General features: G+C 36.5%; 1 pseudogene; it reads left to right on the plus strand.

Moving 5' to 3' along the window:
- Positions 1 to 23,735, plus strand: part of LOC113925433 — a 43,274-nt pseudogene extending 19,539 nt beyond the window's left edge.
- The last annotated feature ends 1,071 nt before the right edge of the window (positions 23,736 to 24,806 follow it).

Genomic DNA, 24,806 nt, shown 5'->3' on the forward strand with positions numbered 1-24,806 from the left:
AAAGTATCCTTCTTAATAATTAATGCAGTTTAATTTTCAAATCTCTGTTAAAAGATTATTATTGACCTCCTCTTGTAAACTCCATGGAGAATTTCTTTGCTTTCTGTCATTCAACCACAAACATAAGTTGGAATTAGTCATTCTTTCCATATTTAAGAAAGCATTCTTTAAAATTGCATGTAGGATCTACTTTGGAAGAGGAAATTCATGAGCAGTTTTAAATTCAAAATAGGATTTTTAAAAAGAAACCTCTAAAATCAAACAATAAACTCCTATAAGATAAAAATACCACTGTACTTAACTCAAAATAATGTTTGCATTTCTGAAAAGATAAATAGAACTCAAGTCAGTGTAAATTCAAATGAAATTTTTGTCACTGGCCATGTAAAGAACAATGTGATAGGTCATCTTGAAAAACAAATGAACTGGATATGATGAAATGAATATTTTTGTTTTTATTCCTTTCTTAAAAACAATTTTTAAAGTTTTTATTTTAATTCCAGTCAGTTAACACACACAGCATCATTTTAATTTCAGGTGAACAGTCTAGTGACTCAACAATTCCCCATGTTTTTATTATTTTAATTTCAAAATTTTACAAATCCAGTGCTCCCAAGAGCACTATATACCCACAAGAAGATGAAGCAGAGTCTTTACAAGGCCTTCAGGGAGGCCTCAGCTGACTGCAGAGTAATATGGGAATTAGAAGGACAGCATTGGGTATTCAGGAGACCTGCATTTTTATCTAGGCCATTTCTTTCATTAACTAGTGGTCTTGAGCAAGTCATTTGCCCTCTCTAGATTTCAGTTTCCTTAGAGATAAAATGAGAAGTTTAGACCTGATCTTTAAATCCTTTTTTAAAAAGATTTATTTATTTATTTTAGAGAGAGAATCTCAAGCAGGTTCCCCACTGAGCACAGAGTCTGACCAAGGAAGGGTTCGGGGGGGGGCTCGATCTCACAAACCTGACATCATGACCTGAGCCAAAATCAAGAGTCAGGGCTTAACCAACTGAGCCACCCTGGTGCTCTATTCTTTAAATCCTTTTTATAACAAAAATTAGTATAAATCAAGCACTTATGCTCTGTGTCAGGCATTATACTAAATCTTTTAGAGCCCTGCCTTTTTTTTTTTTTTTTGCTATTAGTACAACTAAATTAAACACATAATCAAATTCAAATTAAATTAAAATCTAAAACATTATAATGGAGAAAAGAGAGGCATTATATACTTATAAAACACATGAGGAGAAAGATTGTATTATATTTGCCCATATTTCTGCTCTTAACATTGTTCTGTCCTTCCTGATGCTCCATGATTCCTTCATTTGTCATTTCCTTCTCATTTGAAGAACTTCCTTTAGCTGTTCTTAAAGGGTAAGTCTGCTAGTGACAAATTCTTTTAGTTTCCATTCATAAGAGAATGTCTGGATTTCCTCTTCATTTCTAGAGGATAGTTTCCTCGGATATACAATTCACTGTTGACAATTCTTTCCTTACAAGTCGACAGACATTCCATGTTTTTTAATTCTCCGAATGGTCTATGGAATAGTAGCTCATTATCTCTGCTTTACAGATGAGAAAACTGAGACTGAAATTCAGTGACTTGCCTGAGGTTATTCGGTTGGAATGAGACCCAGGGATCATTCCAAACTAGGTTAATTAGTGCTCAAGTGCTTAAACTTTTGGTTCTGCAGCCTGACATCTTGAGCTCTTAACATATTAAGATTCTAATCAAACATACATACAGATCCATGGAAATCAACACTATACCTTATCTTAAACCAAAATGTAGAAATCCACAAGGTTCTGCCCAAATAAGATGGAATACCTTAATGTGTGAGCCTCCAATAGTATTTGTATCTAAGAATAGTTCCATGAAAATGCCAATAAGGAGTTCCAAACATATAGCATGAAATCAATCACTAAATAGTTGCTAAGCACCTACTAGGTTCTTAATTCAGAATTCTATCCTATAGAAAGGTATAGACATCTAAAATGCATCCTCTTCTCCCAAGAAATTAATGATTCAGTTGGAGTTATAATCCATGTTATACATTTGTTTATGATAAAATTTGAGGTACACATAAAAAGTGCTGAAGGATTTCAACTCTCAGAGCAAGAACAGTCAGAGGCAAATAACCTATGAGGTAAACGAATATAATCTGAATTAATGGCAGTGGGAAAGAAGAGCTTTACTGGGGAAAAAAAAAATGGCAGGAAGATGTTGGATAAGAGATTGAACAGAGAGAGGAGTGTTTACAAAAGTCTATAGTGTTCAGGCCTGAGTGGTGAGGACTAAGTAGACAGAGTCCAGTGGTATTTAGCGGAACACCTATGAGGATCTCCTGATCAAGGCTGACCTTCAAAGACATGTCTTGAAGGGGATGCCTGAGCTAAGTTTTGAGGGATAAATAGGTGGTATCTAAGTGAAGAACCAAAGTAAGAGTATCCTGAGGCACAAGATAAAGCATGCTTGAAGGTGAGATATACCACTGCATGTTAGGGGTTCTGAAAGAAGTTTGTACCAGGTGAAGTATGGGGTGCTAGAATATGTGATGGGAAAAAGAACACTAGAAAAGATACTGGACAAAGTCTTAAAGAGTCTGTTATATCTTCATCTGAAGATAATAAGGAACAACAAATGGACACTTGAGTTGCTTCCAATATCTTGGCTATTGTAAATAATGCTATAGTAAACATAGGGGTGCATGTATCTTTTCAAATCAGACTTTTCATTTTCTTTGGCTAAATACCCAGTGATGGAATTATTGGATCATATAGTAATTCTATTTTCAAGTTTTTGAGGAAACTTCATATTGTTTTCCATGGTGGCTGCACTGATTTGCATTCCCACCCACAGTGCACAAGTGTTCCTTTTTCTTCACATCCTCTCCAGAGAAACAAAAATACCGCATGATTTCACTCATATGTGGAATTTCAGAAACAAAACAAATGAATAAACCGAAAAGGAGACAAACAAACAAACAAACAAACAAAAAAGACTCTTTTTTCTTTTTATAAGATTTTATTCATTTATTTGACAGAGAGAGACACAGCGAGAGAGAGAGAACATAAGCGGGGGAAGTGAGAGAGGGAGAAGCAGGCCTCCCGCCGAGCAGGAAGCCCGACACGGGGCCCGATCCCAGAAGCCTGGGACCATGACCCCAGCCGAAGGCAGACGCCCCACCGGCCAAGCCACCCAGGCGCCCCAAAACCCAGACTCATAAATACAGAGAACAAACTGGCGGTTGTCAAAGAGGAGGTGGGTGGGAGGACGAGTGAAATAGAGAAAGGAGATTAAGAGCACACATCCCGAGGAGCACTGAGTAATGTATAGAGTTGTTGAATTATCATATTGTATATCTGAAACTAATATAACACTATATGTTAATTACATTTCAATTAAAAAAAAAGAAAGAGAAGGAAGAAAAAATAATAGGGAGCAATGAAAGGAGAACATGATTGGACTTGAACCTGGGAAAGCCAGATATCCAGTGTAGATGATTATGTCACCTGCAAAGGTAGTTTTATTTATGTCTTCCCAATCCGTATACCTTTTATTTTCCTTTCTTGTTTTATTGCATTAGCTAGAATTTCCAATATGATAGTTGAAAAGAAGAAGTGAGAGGAGATATCCTTGCCTTGTTCTTGATATTAGTGGGAAAGTTTCAAGTTTCTCATCATTAAGTATGTTAGCTATAGGGTTTTTTGTTTGTTTGTTTGTTTTGGGGGGGTTTGGGTGTTATAGCTATTCCTTATCAAGTTGAGGAAATTCTCATGTATTCCTCGCTTATTAAGAGTATTTGTCAAGAATTGGTGTTGGATTTTGTCAAATGCTTTTTCTGCACCTATTGATATGATCATGTGATCTTTCTTTTTTGAGCCTGTTAATGTGATGGATTACATTAATTATGCTTGAATGTTGAACCAGCTTTGTATACCTGGGACAAATCTCACTTGGTTATGGGGTATAATTCTTTTTTAATACATTGTTGGATTTTATTTGCTAATATTTTGTTGAGGATTTTTGCATCCAAGCTCAAAGAGAAATTAATGTGTGATTTTCTTTTTTCATAATGTCTTTGTCTGCTTTTGGTAGTAGAGTGATGCTAACATCACAGGATGAGTTAGGAAGTATTCTCTCTGCTTTTGTCCTCTGAAAGAGATTGTAAATGACTGGTATATTTTCTTCCTTAAATGTTAGGTAGAATTCAAAAGTGAATCCGTCAGGCCCCTAGTTTTCTATTTGGGGAGGTTATTCGTTACCCACTCAAATTCTTTAATAAATATAGGCCTATTCAGTTTTTCTGTTTTTTCTTGTGTGAATTTTGGCATTGTAAGTGTCTCAAGGAATTGGCCCATTTCATCTAGATTATCAGTTTACGGGCATAGAGTTAATTCATACTATTCCTTGATTATCCATTTAATGTCCAAGAGATCTGTGGAGATGTCCCTCCTTCTATTTCTCACATTAGCAGTTTATATTGTCTTTTTTCCTTAGCCCTGCTAAAGGCTTATCAATTTTATGTATCTTTTCAAAGAACAAGTGTTTGGTTTTGTTGATTGATTTCCTATTTTCAATTTCTGTTTATTGTTTCTATTCTTTATTTATTGTTTCTATTCTCTGGATTAATTTGCTCTTCTTTTTTTTTTTTTTTTCCTTAATTTTCTAAGGTGGAGACTTAGGTTACTGATTTTAGATCCTTCTTCTTTTCTAATATATTCATTTAATGTTATAAATTTCCCTCTATGGACTGTTTTTGCTACATCCCACAAACTTTGCCATGTTTCCATTTTTATTTAGTGCAAGATATTTTTAAATCTCTTTTGAGATTTCTTCTTTGATTCTTGATTTATCGGGAACTGTGCTGTTTAATTCTCCATGTATTTTGAGATTTTCCACTTACCTCTCTGTTACTGACTACTAACTTAATTCCATTGTGGTCTGAGAGCAGACATTGTATGATTTCTATTTTTTTTCAGATTTGCTAAGGTGTATTTATCTTCCAGAATGTGGTTTGTCTTGGTTGAATGCTTCATGTGAGCTTAAGAGGAATGTCTGTTCTGTTATTTGATGAAGTAGTCTGTAGGTGTCCACTATAGCCAGTTGATTGATGGTGTTGCTGAGTTCAACTCCGTCCTTATAGATTTTCTTCCCACTGTATCTGCCCATTTCTGATAGAGGGGTATTAAAGTCTTCAACTCTGATTTGGACTCATCTATTTCTCCTTGCAGTTCTTCCTCATATAGTCTGATGCTCCATCATTAGGCACATACATGTTAAAAGTCATTATGTCCTCTTGGAGAATTGATCCCCTTATCATTTTGTAATGCCCTTCTTTATTGCCAGTAAACTTCCCTGCTTTGAAATTTTTCTTTGTGTGCAATTAATAGAGCAACTGCTCTTTTAAAAATTAGAGTAATCATGGTATATGTTTCTTCATTCACTTACTTTTAGTCTTTGGGTCTTTATATGTGGGCTTCTTATACACAACATATATTTGGATCTTGTTTTTTCATCCACTCTGATAGTCTCTGTCTTAATTGTTCAATTTAAACCATTGATATTTAAGGTGACTATTGATATAGTTGGATTAATATTTATCATATTTATTACTGTTTTCTATTTGTTGTCTCTGTTCTTTGTTACTTTTTGTCTCCTACTCTTTTTCTGCCTTTTAATTGAACATTTTACATAATTCCATTTTTTCTCCTTTCTTGGCATATCAGTTATACTATTTTTTAAAACTTTTTTTAGTGGTTGTTCTAGAGTTTCCAATATATATTTATTATGAGCCTAGGTGTGCTTTCTAATAACACTATACCACTTCATGGACAGTGTGAGCACCTTTTAATAATGAAAGAAACCTAATTCCTCTCTCCCATGCCTTGAATCATTGTTGTCATTAATTTACCTGATTATAGCATATGGAAGCATGTATATAAATATATATGCATATATATGGCATATACATAAGCACATATAATCAAATACATTGTTTCTGAAAAAAAGAATCATATGATCATCTCAATAGACATAGAAAAATATTTAATAAATATTGATGAAAGAAACTGAAGGAGACACAAATAAATGGAAAGATATCCCATGCTCATGCCCTGGAAAAAGTAATATTGAATATTGCTAAAATGTCTATAGATTCAATGCAATCCCTATCAAGACTCCAGTGGCATTTCTTACAGAAATAAAAAAAAATACTCCTAAAAGTTATGTGGAACCACAGAAAACCCTGAATAACAGAAGTCCTGAAGGAGAACGATGAAACAGGCATCACACCTCCTGATTTCAAGCTATACTATAAAACTACAGGAATTAAAACAGTATGGTACTGGCATAAAAACAGACAAATAGATGAAGAGGACAGAATCAAAAGCCCAGAAACAAATCCAAACATTTACACTTTAACTCACTTTTGATAAAAGAACCGAGAATATTCAATGGAGAAAAAACAGGGTCTTTAATAAATGGTGTTGGGAAAATTGGGTAGTCACATGTAAAAGGATGAAAGTTGATCCCTATCTTACACCACTCACAAAAATTGGCTCAATTAGATTATTAAAGGCTTAAATGTAAGACCTGAAACCATAAAACTCCTAGAAGAAACCAGGAAAAAAAAATCTCCTTGGCCTGGATCTTGGTAATAATTTTTTGGAAATCACACATAAAACACAAGCACCAAAATCAAAGTAAACAAGTGGGACCACATCAAACTAAAAAGCTTCTGCGCAACAAAAGAAACCATCAACAACAAAATGAAAGACAACAAATGGAATGGGAAAAACATATTTGCAAATCATATATCTGATAAGGCGTTAATATCCAAAAAATGCAAAGAACTCATACAACTGTATAGCAAATTTGATAACAATAACAACAGTAATAATCCAATTCAAAAAGAGCAAAGGACCTGAATAGATATTTTTCCAAAGAAGATATGTGAATAGTCAACAGGTACATGAAAAGATATTCATCAGCACTAGTCGTTATGGAAATGCAAATTAAAAGCACAAGGAGCTATCACCACCTGCCTGTTAGAATGGCCCTAATCCAAAAGACAAGAGAGAACAAATGCTGGCATGGCTGTGGAGAAAAGGAAACCCCTTTTGCATTTGTTGATGGGATTGTAAATTGACACAGCCATGATGGAAAAACAGTATGGAGGATACTCAAAAAATTAAAAATAGATCTACCATATGATCCAGCAATTCCACTTCTAAGGATGTAAAGGAAACCAAAACATAAATTTGAAAAGATGTTTGAACCCCCATGTTCATAGCAGCATTATTTACAATAACACACACACACACACACACACACGATGGGATATTATTCAGCCATAAAAAATGAGAAAAATCCTACCATCTGTAACAACATGGATAGGCTTAAAGGCATTATGCTAAATGAAATAGGTCAAGGAAAGACAAATACTGTATGATCTCACTTACATGTGGAATCTAAAAACAAAACAAAATACAACAAAGCAAAAAACACCAAAGTCAGAAAAAAGACATCAGATTTGTGGTTACCAGAAGCAGGGTGTGGAGGGTGGAGAATTTGGAGAAATGTAGTGGAAATATACAAACTTCCAGGGATGAGACAAATAAGTACTAGGGATGTAATGTACAACATAATGACTAATAGAGCTGTATGATATATAGAAGAGTTGTTAATACAGTAGATTCTAAGGGTTCTCATCACAAGGAGAATCTCTTTTCTTTTTATTGTATCTGTATGAAATGATGGATATTAACTAAACCTATTGTGTTAACCATTTCACAATATATATAAATCAAACCATCATGCGGTACACCTCAAACATATACAATGATGTTTGTCAAATTGTTTCTCAATTAAACTGTTAAAAATGCAGTTACTATTATTATTTTGAACAAACTGTTATCTGTTATATCAATTAAGAATAAGAAAATTAAAAGTTTTAAACTTTACTATCTCTTCTTCAGTGCTCTTCCTTCCCTTCTTTATGTAGATCTGAGTTTCTGACCTATATTATTTCCCTCCTCTGTAAAGAACTTCTTTTAACATTTCGTGCAATGCAACTCTACTGGCAATAAATTCCCTCGATTTTTGTTTGTGTGAGAAAGGCTTTAGTTCTCCCTTCTTTTTGAAGAACAATTTTTCAGGGTAGAAAATTCTAGTTGGTGGTTTTTTTCTCTTGACACTAAATATTTCACTCCATTCTCTTCTCACTTGAATGGTTTTTAAGAAGGCAGATATAATTCTCATCTTTGTTCTTCTACAGGTAGGGTGTATCTTTGCCTTCTTCCAGAATTTGTTCTTTATCTTTGATTTTCTAGAGTTCAAAAAATTATATGTCTGGTGTAGGTTTTTTTTTTGACATCTATCCTGCGTGATGTTCTCTGAATTTCTGGATCTATGGTTTGCTGTCTGACATTAACTTGGAGAAATTCTCAGTCATTACTGTTTCAAATATTTATTTGTTCCTTTCTATTTTTCTTCTCCTTTTAGAATCCCCATTACACATATGTCACACCTTTTATAGTTGTCCCTCAGTCTTTGATATTCTTTTCTCTTCCCTCCAGTCTTTGTCTCATTACTTTTCAGTTTTGGAGGTTTCTATGGACATATCCTTAAGTTGAGAGATTCTTTCCTGTCTTTTCCAGTCTACTAATAAGCCTATTAAAAGCATTATTCATTATTCATAGGGTTTCTGTTTTTTATTTTTTTGTTTTTGTTTTTTATCTCTAGCATTTCTCTTTGGTTCTTTTTAGGATTTCCATCTCTCTAATTACAATTGCCATTTGTTCTTGTATGCTGTCTACTTCATCCATTAGAGCCCTCAGCATATGAATCATTGTTGTTTTAAATTCCTGGTATGATAAATCCAACATCCCTGCCATGTCTGGTTCTGACGCTTGTTCCATCTTTTCATATTGCAGGGGGTGGGGGTTCCTTTTGGAATGCCATGTAATTTTTTCTTAATAGCCACACACTATATGTACTTGGGTAAAAGGAACTGCTACAAATATGTCTTTACTAATGTGGTGGTGAGATGTGGGGAACAGAAAGTGTTCTATAGTCATATGATTAGGTCTCAGTCTTTTAATAAGCCTATATGCCTCTGGACTATGAAGTTCACAAGTGTTTCTTAGTTTTTTCCTCATTCCTTTGGTGGTAAAGGACATCTACAGTGGTTTGGAGATTTCCCTTCATCCACATGAAAAGTTAGAGTGATTGAGTTTAGTTTTCCCTTCTTCTAAGGCAGTTAGGCTCCAGTAATACGTGGTTCACATGACAATTTCCACACATGAGGTCTCTGCTCCAGTAAACTGAGACTATGAATAGTCACCTGTCTGTCCAAACTCGAGGGCCTTGGTTTGCCTTATGTTCTCATTTCTCCTTTGGATCCTGGAAGAGTTGTTGATTTTTCTGTCTGTTCACTGTCCTACTTGTTATTAAGATTAAGTGGCACCTTCCAAGCTCTTTATGTGTGGAACCAGAAACAGGAAGCCCCTAGTTTTTTTATGTAAGTGATGGGGTAAACATCGGTGTCATTTCTAGAAACAATATTCATCATTAGTGAGGTACTGTTGATGTTTATACAGACACAGCTGTGACATAAACCCACACGTGGGCCATGCCAAGCTGTACTATGAAAGGCCTACATTCCTTAATTCTTTCATTTATTCCACAAATATTTACTAAGTGCAAAACGGGCTCTATGCTCTATTGAGAAAACAGTGGGGAACAATTAAGACAAATCTTTATTCTCATAGCGGAAACTCTGGAGTTCAAGGTATCTATCAGAAGGTGAAAGGCCCCATGAATGATAATTGGCTGAGGTTGAGCCACCTGGGCGCAATCTTTAAGAGTAGCAAGACAGGCAAAATGGACAACATCCAGGCTGGAGTGCTAATGGAAGTCATCTAATGCAGTGTAGTTCTGGATCAGAGACTTAAATTTCTCACAAAGAACAGCCACGTCTACAAGTATGATGGCTTATGAGAATCCAGATTTAAGAAACTCTGATTCCTTTAAAACTCACTATTGTTTTGAGCTAATAGAGAAGGTCCTATGTATGAAGGGCTAAAAGTGAGGGACAGTGAAGTTTGGTGGACTGCTGTTTTCCTTTGACATTGGTAACCGGCTGCTTTTTGAAATACCCCTCAGCAGCATGTCCAAGAGCACCAGAGGCAAGAATGAGGTGACACCAAATTCCACCAGAATGTTGATTCTAAAGTCTCTCTCATGGAGGTGCACGTCTATGTTTCACTCTAGAGGATGATGTGGACCTGGTTGAGGACTTTGCCCAGTACCTGTTAAGATGTCCAAAATCCTGGAGGCCTGGAGATGCATTTTCCAGAAACTGCAATGTCTGACTTCTTATGGTTTTGAGAACATTTGGATCTACCTCAACTTTCTGCACCTGCACAGCAAGACCTTTGACTGTAAGATCCCCTATACCAAGATACTTAATCTCTTTTTGCTGCCCTACAAGGATCAGCACCAGATGTTCTTTGTGGTCAGCTTGGATCTTCCCAACAGGCAGGACCAAACCTATTGCCACTTCCTGGTCCTCCTTTTCTCCAAAAACAAGGATGTTTTCTTTCTTTCTTTCTTTCTTTCTTTCTTTCTTTCTTTCTTTCTTTCTTTCTTTCTTTCTTTCTTTCTTTCTTTCTTTCTTTCTTTCTTTCTTTCTTTTTAAGATGTATTAATTTATTTTTAGAGAGAAAGAGAGCACTCGAGAGTGCAAGTGGGGGGAGGGGCAGAGAGAGAGGGAGAGAGAGAGAATCCTTAAACAGACTCCCCACTGAGCGCAGAGCCTGATGTGGGGTTTGATCTCACAACCCTGAGATCATAACCTGAGCTGAAATCAAGATTCCAACGCTTGACAGTCCTGGCCACCCAGGCTCCTCAAGGACATTTTTTTGACTCCCATGATGAATGAGGAAGAGATGGAGAAGCACTTTGACAGACACATCACCAAGAATGTGCCAACATCTCTCCAAGAGATGGTTAATTGGGTCATGAAAACACTAATGAACCACAAGCTTACAGTTCCCAGCAACTTCCAAAGGCACTCAGGGGCCTGGAGCATCACCTGCTCCTAGAAGGCAAGATCAAGCCTACTGTATCTGCTGGAGTGAGGTTTTATCCAGGGTTACAAGCCACACATGCACATCTGCTCTCACAAGATCTCTCTTGTCAACTGGACCTGTGACCTCACCTCTTGCTCCTTTGACTTTGACATTGAGACCAAGCAGGGCACTCAGTACACTGTCAGAAGCATCAAGAGGCTGATGTCTGGGAAACCGATTTTGTTAATGCACAATGTTCAACGTCAAAAATGAAATATTGAAAGAGAGGATAAATCAAAAGATGAGCGTGCTGCCCACTTGGAGCTGATAAAGGATGCCTACTTATAGAATGCCATCAACAACAGAGAGGACTCAGGAGAAGGAACCAATAAGGCATTCAACTCAGGTGAAGAGGAGGAAGAAATGGCAGAGATGTTTGACAGCAATGCCTCTGCGAGTTCCTCCAGTAATGAGGATGACAGTGACTGGAATGAAAAGAAGAGGAAACACCTCAAAAAGATCAAGGTTCATAAGGGTTGCAAGAAGCCTGTGGAGATGGAGAAAGGCAAAGACCTCTAGGCCCCTAAGGGACATATTTATGCACAGATGCCATGGCTCAATGCTGGCTGAGAAAAGACCACGTCAGAGCACCTTAGCATCAGTATTATGGATCTTTCCAAGAAGGCAAACAAGACCTGGAAGGGAATGTCCAAAGAGAAGAAAGAGGAATGACATTGCAAGGCTGAGGATACCAGGAAGGAATATGAAAAAGCCATGAAAGAATAAAAAGGAGTCCATGGTGAGTCTTCTAAGAGAGACAAGTCAAAGAAAAAGATGGGAGAGAAATCAATGCCTTCCAGGGGCTCATTATCCAAGTCATTCCCAAGGCAGCTAAGTGAGGGCTTCAAGGAAATAGCCTGTGTCCTGTGATGACAACTTTTTAGGAAAGAACAAGAGCAAAAAAAAAAAAAAAAAAAAAAAAGGAAGAGAAAGCAGGATAAGGACCCTAAAGAAGAGAAACTAGCTGGTACTTCCACGGCTCGGAGGACTCCTGACAGGGTCCTGTAAGCAGAGAGAGGAAAATGTTCCGTCCTAGCTCTTGTCCTGTCACACCTTAGTCTCCCCATCCACGTTTTGGTACCAGTTTCTCCTCATGTGAAATGTCATCCTTGGGTTATGTGCCATCCAAACAAGTTCTTCTGATGATATGCCCTTCACTGGTGCAGCAAGAGAGGTGTCTTATCTGCGCTTCACATCGATGACTCTTTATAACTCGGGGAGAGATTGCGGGGGAGGCAGGTTAATGCAGGTTCAAAATCCTCCTAATTCCCCAGCCTTAAGAATATGTTAAAGGTGCTGCAGCAGGAGTCAGGTGTTATCAGTCCTGTAGTTCTAACTGGGGGCTATTTCTACTTTATTTTGTATTTCTGGTCTGTAAAAATCAGCATTTAATAGAGGGAAATGACTTTGGGAAAGAAGGAGAAGGAAGAGGTGAACAATTGTGCCAAATACGACCAGTTGGTAGAGAAAGGCAGATGATGGCAAATGAAGGTTAATTAATGATGACCTTGACAAAAGCAGATTCGTGAGCTTTGAGGCAACACATCTAAGGATTTAATATCAGGCTCTACTCCTTAATAGCTTATGACTTTGGGCAAGAAACTGAAATCTTCTGAGCCTTAACATTTTCATCTTGGCAATCTGGTTACAGCGCCTACAGTCAAACTGCTCTGGTGACTAACAAAATAACTATGGGAAAGCTCTCATGACTCAAAAAATAGTCTTTCTTTTCGTTCCTCTTTTCCCAAGTCAAAAATCGAAAATATTGTTATTTAACTAGTTTTGTTAAAACCAACTAAGGTCCATGCGTTGGAATTCAGAGAACAGATGCCTACGTTTCTGAAGCTACTCTTCCACTCACAAATTTAAGACAGCAAAGTTTAAATTTTGTAACGGGAATAGTCATAAATTACTAAATGGTCACATAATAGCTAATAATTCTAATAAATGCTTTAAATTTCTATCACAAAAAAATAAAACATGTTTCTTACACTAAGAACTAGTATTTTTTTCTGAAATAAAAGCAAACTGAAAGAAGGGATCGTGACAATGGGAGTATTAATAAAATTAAAGGCATATTGACTTAAATTAAAATGGTAATGATGTCCCAGTAGGAATGAATAAATTCTTTTCAGACCAAGGAAACAATTTCATGCGGAATTTGTGGCAAAAGAAATGCTGTCCTTGTAATGGAATCTATCATTTTGCAATTAATTAAACATTTTGTCTGGGTTAAGTCTTAATTACTGCACAGGTATTCTTAAAGCAACATGAATTTCTGTCAAGACATTGAAACAGTTGAAACATTTCAGGAATGTCTGGAAAATATCTGGAAATTTCTGTAATACTTTCTTAATTGTAAGAATGAAATTGGAAGCAATTTCTCTGAAATTTTCTAATTTTAATGTAGCCTGATATGTCAATCTTTTTCTGAACAGTTAGTGCCTTTTGTGTCCTTTTTAAACTTTTAATGGGTTTTAAAGTTCATTTATTCATTCATTTATTCAACAACACTACCTCTGTGCCCCTCTGGGTCGAAAATAGGACACAAAAATGAACAAGATAAATCATAGTTCCTAAAGAGTTCCTGGAACACTTATGGAAGGGTGAAAGTCATGGAAAAGAGACTTAGCATAGATAAATAAATATACATTAAAAACTCGTGTGATAAATGTTATAGCACAAACATATGAAATGCCAGGGGAGCAAAAAAAAAGGGAGATTAATTCACACTGCTAGAGGACAGGGCTTATTTCAGAATTAAAAATCTATATATTTCCAATACATTTAAAGGCTGTGGAAATAGTGTGTTCAGTCTTATTCCTAGATTGACCCAACTTTATGTCTGGTTTTATTAGCTATATAAATTCAAGTAATTATTAACCAGTCTGAGTTTCAGTTTACCCACCAATAAAATAAGCATGATAATTCCTGCCTGATGGGATAATTAAAAGTTTAATGAGACAATTTATCAAAGGATTGATCTATGATAGTCTCTCAATAAATGTTAATTCCCTTCACCTCTACTTTATTTTAAATTATTAAAGCCATCTCAGTTTAGCTGAATTATCAATTGATACCAGAAAGCTAAATAAATGTCCATAGTCCCTCCAAGATTTAAAACTGTAGTAGTTGAAAAAATGTTCGTGTATCAGAGAATTCGAGGGCTTCCCACTTAAATTTCTATCTGCTTCCTCCTTAGTAATTAAAAAATACTATAATAAAAAGATGGGGATAGAGCCAGTGAAACTGAGGATTAAATTTCAATCTTCCTTGCAGTCTATAGATGTGGTCACCTTCCTTACAGTCTATAGATCTGGTCAATGGCTGGTGAACAGAAGGGTTCTGGTGGGCAACTCTCAGACCCCTCCTTACTAAGGACCTCACATTCTTGACATTTCACCCAAATTTTAGAATTTATTGCAATAGAAATGTTTGTCCTCTTATGGCCATTATAATGTTTATAGAACATGTGGTGATCATTCAAACATTAGTAATTCTTTTTCTTCCTTTATCAATATTTCCAGATGTTTATCCATTTTATTTTCTTTTCAAAAAGAAATTATTTCATGGATTCTGTTCTTTTGATCATTTTCTATCTTCAGCTTTATTTATGTTTAACTTGTTATTCTTTAAACAACCTCTGGAGACAGACACTTGAAATAATTTATTATTAGTCTTTTTTTCTAATATATAAATTGAGAGCTATAAATTTCTGTCTCAGTTCCCCACAAGGTATTCATATATCATATCTTCATTACTATTCAGTGTAAAATATTTTCTACTTTCCATTAGTGGTTTTTTTTTTTTTTGGACTCATGTATTTTTTAGAATTATATTGGGGATTATGTTAGAAATTTTTGCTTTGTGTGTTGTCAATGTGTATTAAGTACATGCAAATTTAAAATTCTTAAATCATCTTGCTGGACTGAACTTTTATCACTACACAATGTCCTACTCTATCTCTAGTTATGTTTCTTGCCTGAAATCAAGGTTGGTATTAGTTTAGATGCACCAGCTGTCTTCTGGTTAGTTTGCACTGTGTGTGATTCTTCCTCCTTTTGTTTTCAATCTTTTGTCATTTTTATATTCAAGGTATATCTCTTGTCAGTAGCACATAGGTGGCTTTTTTAAAAGAATCTGATATACCTGTCTTTTAATGAGAGTCTTTATTATATTTAATGTAAGTTCTAATATATTGAGATTTCAATCAACTATCTTACCATTTGCTTTCTTTTTCGCCTCCCTGCCTGCTTTCCGTTCCATTTCCTCTTCTCTTTCTTTCTAGATGATTAATCAAATGTCTTATATCCTCTTAGGTCTCGCTTTGTTTCTTCTAGTGATAAATCACTCACTTTAGTGATTAGTTTGGAGATTATAGCATGCCTTTCTGACTTATTAATATCTGATATAAATTAGTAACTTCACCACCTTCCAGATACTGCAAACACCTCAGCATAGTATAACTCCAATTACTCATCTTTCTTATGTAATTATTAATATATACCATAATTTTACATATGCCTGAAATCCAAAAGACAATTCTTACAGTTTTCATTTAGAGATACTAAGGTATTTACCCTTTATTGTGCTTTTCCCCCCATCATGTAGTTGCATGCATCTATCAGCATCATTTCATTCTGTCTGAAGAAATCCTCTCAAATCGTTGCTGGTTTGGTAGCTTACGAGCACCTACAAACAATTATTTTCACATTTTGCCCAGATTTTCTAATTATTCTTGGTAAGTGTATTGGCCTGAAATTAGGTAGTCTGTTATTGCTGGGAGCAAAAAGTCTTCTTGGATATCTCCATCTCAGACCTCTCTTCCAGATTCTCTCCCAGATTCATATATTCAAATGCCTACTCGACATCTCCACATAGGTGTCTACCAGCTCAAACCTTGGCCTTCCCCTGACACTCCCACCCCATCCCAACAAACCCTCACTTAATCTACAGCATTCCTGTCTGACTTGATAATATTGCCAGCCTTTTATTTGGTCAACCTCAAGTCTTTGGAATCATTTTTCATTCCTCTTTTTTCCCTCAGACCTCACAGTCAATCTTTCAGAAATTATGTTGGTTCTATCGTCAAGATTTATCCAGAAACCAACTATTTCCATGTGTACTGTTACAACTCTAACGTGAACCACTATTATATCTCGCCTGGATTATTACAAAAATCTCCTATTGGTCTTTCTGAGTCTATCAATGACCCCCAACAATCTGTCCTCAACAGTGCAGCTATCATAATCCTTTTGATAGTTAAATCAGATAATGTTGCTTCTCAGCTCATACCTTCCATTTAAATAATCAAAGATCTTACTATAATTTTTAAGGTCCTATTTGATTGTTCTCTCCTTGCCTATTTGACCTCATCCACCATTTTCACTGTACTCCATCACACTGGCCTCTTTGTTGTTTCCAAAACATGGAAGGTATTCTCATACCTCAAAGTTCCCACTCTGGTCCTTTCTTCTTCTTATAGAGCTCTTCCCTTACATATGCTATTGGCTAATGTTCACACCTTCAGGTCACTTCTCAAATCCCACCTTTTCAATGAAACAAGGCCTACCATGACCAATGTATTTAAAATGGCAACTTGCCTGACTTCTGAATGGCCATCTTAATCCTCCTTATTCTGCTCTATAGTTTTTCTTTTTTTCCATTGAATTCTTTAAACTTTTAACATAATATATGGATTTACTTATTTTATGTTTATTTATCTTCAACGCTAGCATAAATGTTCCAAAAAGAAAGGAGTCTGTATTTTTCATTGATGTATCCCAAACAGAACAATGCCTGGCATATAACAGGCTCTCTATATATATTGGTTGAATGATAAGTGAGTGAATGAATACATACCTTCTGTCTACATATTCTCATTCAGAACATAGGTGAGATATTTGCCTATCTTGAACCATGAGAATATATACCATATCCTCGTGTGTTAGTGTCCTGTGCCAGATGCAACAAATGACTATAAACTTAGTAATTAAAGCAAGAGAAATTTATTCTTGCACAGTTCTGAATTTCAAAAGCCCAAACTCAGTATAACTGGGCCCAAGTCAGAGTGTTTGAAGCCATGCTCTTTCCAGAAGCTCTAGGGGAGGATCTGTTCCTTGAATTCAAATTTTAGAATCGAGTTCCTAGACTTATGGCCACAATACTCTAATCTCTAAAACCAGAATCTTCAGATCTCTCTCTGCTCTGTTTTTGCATCACCTTCCCCTCTATATGTGTGTCAAATTTCCCTCTGCCGCCTTCACTTATAAGGACACATGTGATGGCATTTAGGACCCACATGAATCCTCCAACATGTCTGTCCATCTCAAAATCCTTAACCTATTCACATTTGCAAAGATTCTTTTCCCAAATAAGGTAACATTTAAGGTTTCAGGTATTAGGAAGTGATATTTTGGGGGCCATTATCAGCCTACTACTCCTAAGGATGGTAGTGTAGTGAGGATATTTTCCTTAGAACTTCATGGAGCAGAGTTGTCCTATTAACCCCAGAATCCTTACTTTGGGATATTAGGTTAAAGAGAAAGAAACATATTTCAAGCCACTGATATTTTGGGCCTTGTTAAGTTCAACCGAATCGAATCCTAACTGATAAAATCTGGTGAATCATTGTTAATATTTTTTAATTGAAATATTGCATTTACCTAAGGTGAAGTAGCACAGACTAATCCTAAGGTCATGTTTCTTTAATTTAGGTTGGAATTATATTGACTCTGGGCAACACTGGTTATTTCATATTGATCAGAAACCCTGATATGAAATTTAAGAAAATGTTACACCTCGATAATGAAGTACAGTATAATTAAAAAAAAAAACTTGAAATGCCTAGAGCATTACTATAAAAAGTAATATAAAGAAGCCTTATTTTAGAACGGTTTAGAACTACTGTTCTATATGAAAGCACATTAAACAGCTGAACAGTTATCTTCTTTACCCACTACATTTTCTCAAGAAGCCTAATAAGGAGCAAATTATAACAGTCTAGACTGAGTCAGGAAGACATGAATGTTCAAAGAAAAGTATGTTCCAAACAAATACCGTATTTGGTAAGTGCCAGTAAATGGTGACTGAAAAGCAAGTTTTTTAAATTAAAAAAAACTGCCTCTTTAGCCTAATTGTAAAAGCTGATTTTTATTTTGACATGTTTGTCAAACAGTACATTAAGAAAATATTGGGCAATTCTAATTCTGCAAAAATAATCCCCAACAATCTTTCACTAGATATCCTCCAGGGAAAGGTATTATTTATTAAGGATTATAAGCCAAAAATGCTTTAAGAGATTAGCCCTATAAAACACAGTTCAGCAGGCTGTGGAATTCTAGTGGACATCTGTGTTTGGTCATGTTTGGTCATTGCCCACATGTTCTATTAGTAATGAACACTGTTGAGGAAAACATCGCAGGCCAAAATCAACTTCATTACCTGACAGAGTTATGTACTAAATGTTATCATCTTATAATTAAACTACATTGGTTCCCAACTGCTGCCCAAATAATCATATAGACCATTCATTTCATCAAGATACCCCAACTTTTATGTTGTGGCTTTTTCTATAAATTACCATCAGTTGGCTTATTCAGTAATTAATGAGTTCATTAGTTACTTAATTCAGTAATTAACCCCAATCCACTCAGCTGCCCAAGCCCAAACCCATTTTTCCAGTTTTCCTTTCCACATCCAGTGAGAGAGTAAATCCCACCTCTTTAATATCTTCATCCTTGTACCCCCCCCATTACAACCGCTCAGGTGAAGTCTAGAACTATTATTTCCCATCCAGCCTGCATTAAGCTCCGAAATGATCTCCACACATCTATCAAGGCCTTTCTAACACATTCTCCTCCGGAGGTACCTCTAAAAAGTTAAATACATCCTTCTGCTGAAGACCATTTGGTGACTCACCAGATTCTCTAATATAAAACAGTGGAGCCATTAAGAACTTGGGCCCTGGATCCAGACAATGTGGATTCAAATCCTGGCTCTACCACTACTAGCTCTGTGATTCTAGGAAGTTACTTCATGTCTCTGGTTCCCAATTTCACATCCTGCAAAATAATGAATGTAATAGTACTGTCACATTAGCATGTTTGTAGGGATGAAAAGAAGTGATGCTTGTAAAGTCCTTAGTCCAATGGCTGGTACACAGTAAACTCTCCATAAAAATAAGCTGCTATGTCTCTAGACTTGTGTTCTCTACAGTTATAAGGAAGTGCTGGTAATTCTCTGAAGGTATTATTCTGTCTCTTGTTTCTGCCCTTTATACATGCTGCTTCCTTTTACTGGAATCCAGAGTCCTTTCCCTACAACCTCAATACTACTTTCCCTAATTTATTTCCACTTTTATCCTTAAAAATTAGTGAGATTGGGGGCACCTGCGTGGGTCAGGAGGTTAAGCAGGTGACTCTTGATTTCGGCTCAGGTCATGATCTCAGGGTCTTGGAATGGAGCCCCGCATCAGGCTCCGGAGCTCGGCAGGGAGTCTGCTTGTCCCTCTGCTCCTCCCCCAACTCATGCGCACACGCGCATTCTCTTTCTCTCTCAAAATAAATAGAATCTTAAAAAAAAAAATTAGTGAAATTGAACATCCTTCTGGAAGCTTTTCCTCACCCACACCCACCCTGGTCTAGGCTGAGTCTGTCTATGTACTCACAAAGTAGTTCATACTGTAGGACCTGGTGTGCCATATCACAATTGCTTGTCTAGTTGTCTATATCCCCACAGGGATTATAAGATCTACAGCTACTCCTTTCTCTGTATCCCAGTTGCTTAATATGGGACCTGTATAATCAAGTCTTATGGCATAGTGACCGACGAAAGATACTAAGCGAAGAAAAGTGGCAGAAATAAGGGTTCTATAAAGTTGGATGAACCTGAGGGTAAAGAATTCATCAAAAGGATTCCCGATTGTCCAGTGGATAATCATATGCAAATACTTAAGACTGGATTTTTTTCACAGAATAAATTCCAAAATAATCAGATCCAGTGTAGGATATGAAGCCATACAGGTAATAGAAAAACACATGGGTAAACTACTTTATAGCCTAAGAAGCAACAAAAGGGAAAGGATGATAATTTTGAAAACACACACAAGTGTTGCATGACCAAAATAAAAACATAAACATTTAAAAACCATAATATGTTTTAAAAATCCTACTTATATCATAGGCAAAGATTTATTATTCCTAAGATGTGTGTTAAAAATTGATAAGTAAATGGGGTGCCTTGACGGCTCAATCGGTTAAGTGTCTGCCTTCGGCTCAGGTCATGGTCCCAGGGTCCTGGGATCGAGCCCCGCGTCGGGCTCCCTGCTCAGTGGGGGAGCCTGCTTCTCCCTCTCCCTCTGCCTGCCACTCTGCCTACTTGTGCTCTCTCTCTCTCTCTCTGTCAAATAAATAAAATAAAAATAAAATAACTGATAAGTAAAATGGAAGAATAGAGCCTTTTTCCTGTCTGAAGGATTTTCAGATGAAAGGATATGATGTTTAAGGTTTGATTTTTAAAAATTTAAAAAAATTTTCCCACAAAAATTGGAAGATAAGTAAGATTGACAAAATGGTAGGTATTGAAGCTATGCAATGGATACACAGAGATTCATTCTACTGGTCTCCCTATTTTTTATGTGTAAAAATTTCCATAGTAAAAAAGCTTTTTGAAGTGCTTGGGAGAAAGAAAATTTACACATTTGAAGGTTTAGACTAATTGAACTCCAGTGTTTATCAATGTTATAATTTCTCTTTTTTTATTTTTTTATTTTTTAAAAGGTTTTATTTATTTATTTGATAGAGAGAGAGAGAAACAGCATGAGAGGGGGAGAAGGTCAGAGGGAGAAGCAGACTCGCTGCTGAGCAGGGAGCCCGATGCGGGACTCGATCCCGGGACTCCGGGATCATGACCTGAGCCGAAGGCAGTTGCCTAACCAACTGAGCCACCCAGGCGCCCTCAATGTTATAATTTCTAAGAAGAGTCTCTATTAGTGTTCTAATCTTCACTTTGGATTGAAATTACTAGTTTCTATAAAAGGCTGGGAATTTTATCTAATATGTTTTGTTTCATGAAGGGCTAGCTGTATTTGGGCAGATGTCTTCTGAGTGAGACAATGAACTTCCTAAATCTCAGTCTGTGTTAGATGTATCAGAATGGTTCTTAACCACTTCACGCATATCAAGCTGGACTTTTTAGCAGTCATCTAAACCAAGACCTTTGTAGACCCACACATTTGAGCTTCCGTAGAGCCAGTGCTGTTTCCTGGATGGGGACTCAGTGGTGGGTTTCAAATCTTTTCCTAGAATGGCAATAAAATGTCTTCAAAGGCTTAGAGGTTTATTTAAAACCTCTAATAAAAAAAAAAAAAGTAACTTGCCAAAGAGAAATATAAAATGATTAACAAATGACCCTACATTTTGTGTAGCTATATATAAATATATAATTAAATATATATATCTATCTTTATCTTTTCATCTCCTTTCTCCACAACTGTTATTGAAGCTTTCTGACCATTTCTCTCCCTCTTATTGTTGCTCAATAAAGTCTGCTCTGCACTTGACAGCAAAATTAATTTCTAAGAACCTTATCACTGTACTCTTTTTGAAACACTTTTAATAGCTTCTCAATGTCTGTAGATTAAAATTCATGGCCGTCCACTCCAGGCAAACTTACCTTATCAACCTCGGCCTTTTCATCCAGCCTTGTGGCACATCTTAGATTATTACATTCTTGTTCATTTTTATGATTTTATTCTGTCTATTCCCACCTGGACACTACACTTCTTAAACAGTAGAAACCACATCTTTTCTTTTTTTTTTTTTTAAGATTGATTTATTTATTTTAGAGAGAGAGAAAGCCGAGCAGAGGGAGGGGCAGAGGAAGAGACAGAATCCTAAGCAGGCTCCCAGCTGAGGGTGGAGCCCCTGGCTGGGCTCAATACCAGGATCCTGAGATCGTGACCTGACTGAGCTCAGGTCACGATCTTAAAGTTGTTTTTCTCTCTAGAATTCTTAACACAGGGTTATAATATGTAGTAAACAATTAATTAGATTTTAAAAAGGCTTGCTCATTTCATTCAGCTTACTACTTTGCTTTATTCAGGTGCCAAAGATAAGGAAACTAAAGAGAACCTGTTAGGTTTCTTCTTCTAGGTTTCTACATTCAGCCTCCCACATGTCTGAGGCTAAAGGTGGAACCGTAATTCAAAGGAGCCCCTATGTTTCTAAATGCATTTTAAAATCTCTGCGTGGCACTGAGCACATTGCCACTCATTTTCAGAAAAGTTACATTTTCTTGTTGACGTAATTTCTTTGAGAAGTCTAAAAAGTTATTTTCATTGATTTTACAAAGAAACAAGTCTAACAGTTGTTTTTCAGATGAGTCATAAGTTCGCAATGGTACACAATATCTTGGAATTTACAGATATATGAAAGAAAATGTTTCCATGAAGTTGTAATCGCTCATTTCTCTTGTAACACCAGAAGTGACCTTTGCTAAAAAGGTATAATCAAATTTGGGAAGTTAAGCTTTCACTCAAAATAGCAAGACCCCTGCATTTTTCTCTTAAAATTTCCGAAGTTTCTCATAATAATGATTACACCCTAAAAACTGAAATCACTTTAAAAGATAAGCTTAGGGTATGTATCTGAATCTATCAATCTATCTGTGTATCTATTCATGCATCTACTCTCTCCTTTTCGCTACCCACCGACCTCTCACCTAGGCTCACCTAAGGAAAATATAACACTGTGAATAAAAGTGTTGCTCAATGTGATCTGCAAAGCAAAATTAAGCGTGAGGATACTCGGATGCTTATCATCTATTATCTGCACTCAGTCAAACACACAACAATAAAAACTAAATTCTAGGGGCACGTTGGTGGTTCAGTGGTTTAATCTTCCTTTCGGCTCAGGTCATGATCTCAGGGTCCAGAGACGGAGCCCAACTTCGGCTCCTTGCTCAGGGCTCAGTGCGGTCTGCTTAAGATTCTCTCTCTGCCCTTCCCCCTGCCCTCACCCTCTCTCTCTTAAATAAACAAATCCTAAAAAAAAAAAAAAACAACAAAACCCTAAATGCTTTATCGTAAACAAACAAACCTGCTCTAAGCATGATCTGTTAATATCTGGGGGTTTTATTTTCTTAAACATTAAACTATATCCTGTTAATGACTACATTTATGGAAAGAAATCAAAGTGAAAGACACCACTTTGCTTCTTTAAGTGTACCAAACTCCACATACTGTTACCTAAATGGGCACTTGCTGATTTTTCCCCGGGGTCGCTCAAGAGGGCAGAGTCACTACGAGACATTATCGCTAATTTGCAGCTAGTGAATGTGTGGTACAAACCAGAATTTTAGTTTGACCCTTGATTTTATAATTTAATACCAATATTACTTACATTATTAGTTTTACTGGTAAATCAGGAGCAAGTGGTTGGAGTCCAGCTGTGACCCCAGGGCAAGAACTTTTTGCCGGCTGTCACCTTGTGACAGTTTGGGCTGTTAATTACCTCCATCGAACTAGCACACAAGCACCTCTCTGTCTGCCACCTGGCCGACTCACCTTCAGAAACCGGCAGCTTGCGAAGATTTAAAACCTGTAGAAAGGGCTGCTATGTAAACAGTTTATTGTATAATATTTGATGACCACAGTAGACCCGCATCAGTAATCAAAGGTACGGTCTGCTCTTGTGCCTTCATAGGTTAGCAGAGAAGAAAGTTAACAAAGACAGCTCTTGGTTTGATCTTTTTTTATCCCGCAGAATGAAGCTAGGGATTTCGGCTCTGGACGCATTGTGTCGGGGCCGCGGAGGAGAGTCAGTCACTGAGCTCAACGGAAATCAATGTGGAACTGAAGAAAAAGGCAAGCAAGCAGTTGTGTTTCCTTTACAGAAATCACAATAAGATGGAAGAGCTTTAAAGCTCTCTTCTGGGTAAGGACGCTGTGTGCACATTTCACCCTGAAACTCAGCCAGTGCCCATGATGCATGTGTGTAAATTACGTGCTTGCAGGATGACGTACACGAGTGCGCCTGCTACTCTATTCTGACCCAAACGACCTTCCTTACTTTCAGTGACATTTAAAATACATTTTTCAAAACCACGCTCCAACTTCTGAGATTCTATCTCACATTTCGCAATCTCCCTTGCAAACTCCATAGAAAAATGTCTGGATATTAATCTGATTAGACTATCAAATGATAGGTCAAAATGCTTAATGAGCTTTAATTCTAAAGATTCTATTTGAACATTAGAATTCAGAGACATCTGGCTTTTGTTGATTTACTGGCTCGTTTCATAAGCCAAGTGGCTGAAGTTCAAATCATGATCAAAGTCTAAATTTTTTATTTGCTTTGAAAAAATAAGAAGAGGGGTACCTGGGTGGCTCAGTCCGTTGAGCGTCCAACTCTTGATCTCAGCTCAGGTCTTGATCTCGGAGTCATGAGTTCAAGCCCCTCATTGGGCTCTATGCCCAGAATGGAGCCTACTAAATAAATACATACTTACATGCATACATACAAACATAAAGGAATAAGAAAAAGTGTAATACGCTGTGATAAAATAACCAATTTTCAGAAAAGAAATAAAGCTAAATTAGAATATATCTGCCTTTGATTCATTTCTCTGATGCATTTCTTCATATATCTTTCCAGAAGAAAATAGAG

The sequence above is a fragment of the Zalophus californianus genome, chromosome 2, assembly GCF_009762305.2.
Source record: "Zalophus californianus isolate mZalCal1 chromosome 2, mZalCal1.pri.v2, whole genome shotgun sequence".
In the NCBI taxonomy this organism is placed as follows: Eukaryota; Metazoa; Chordata; class Mammalia; order Carnivora; family Otariidae; genus Zalophus; species Zalophus californianus.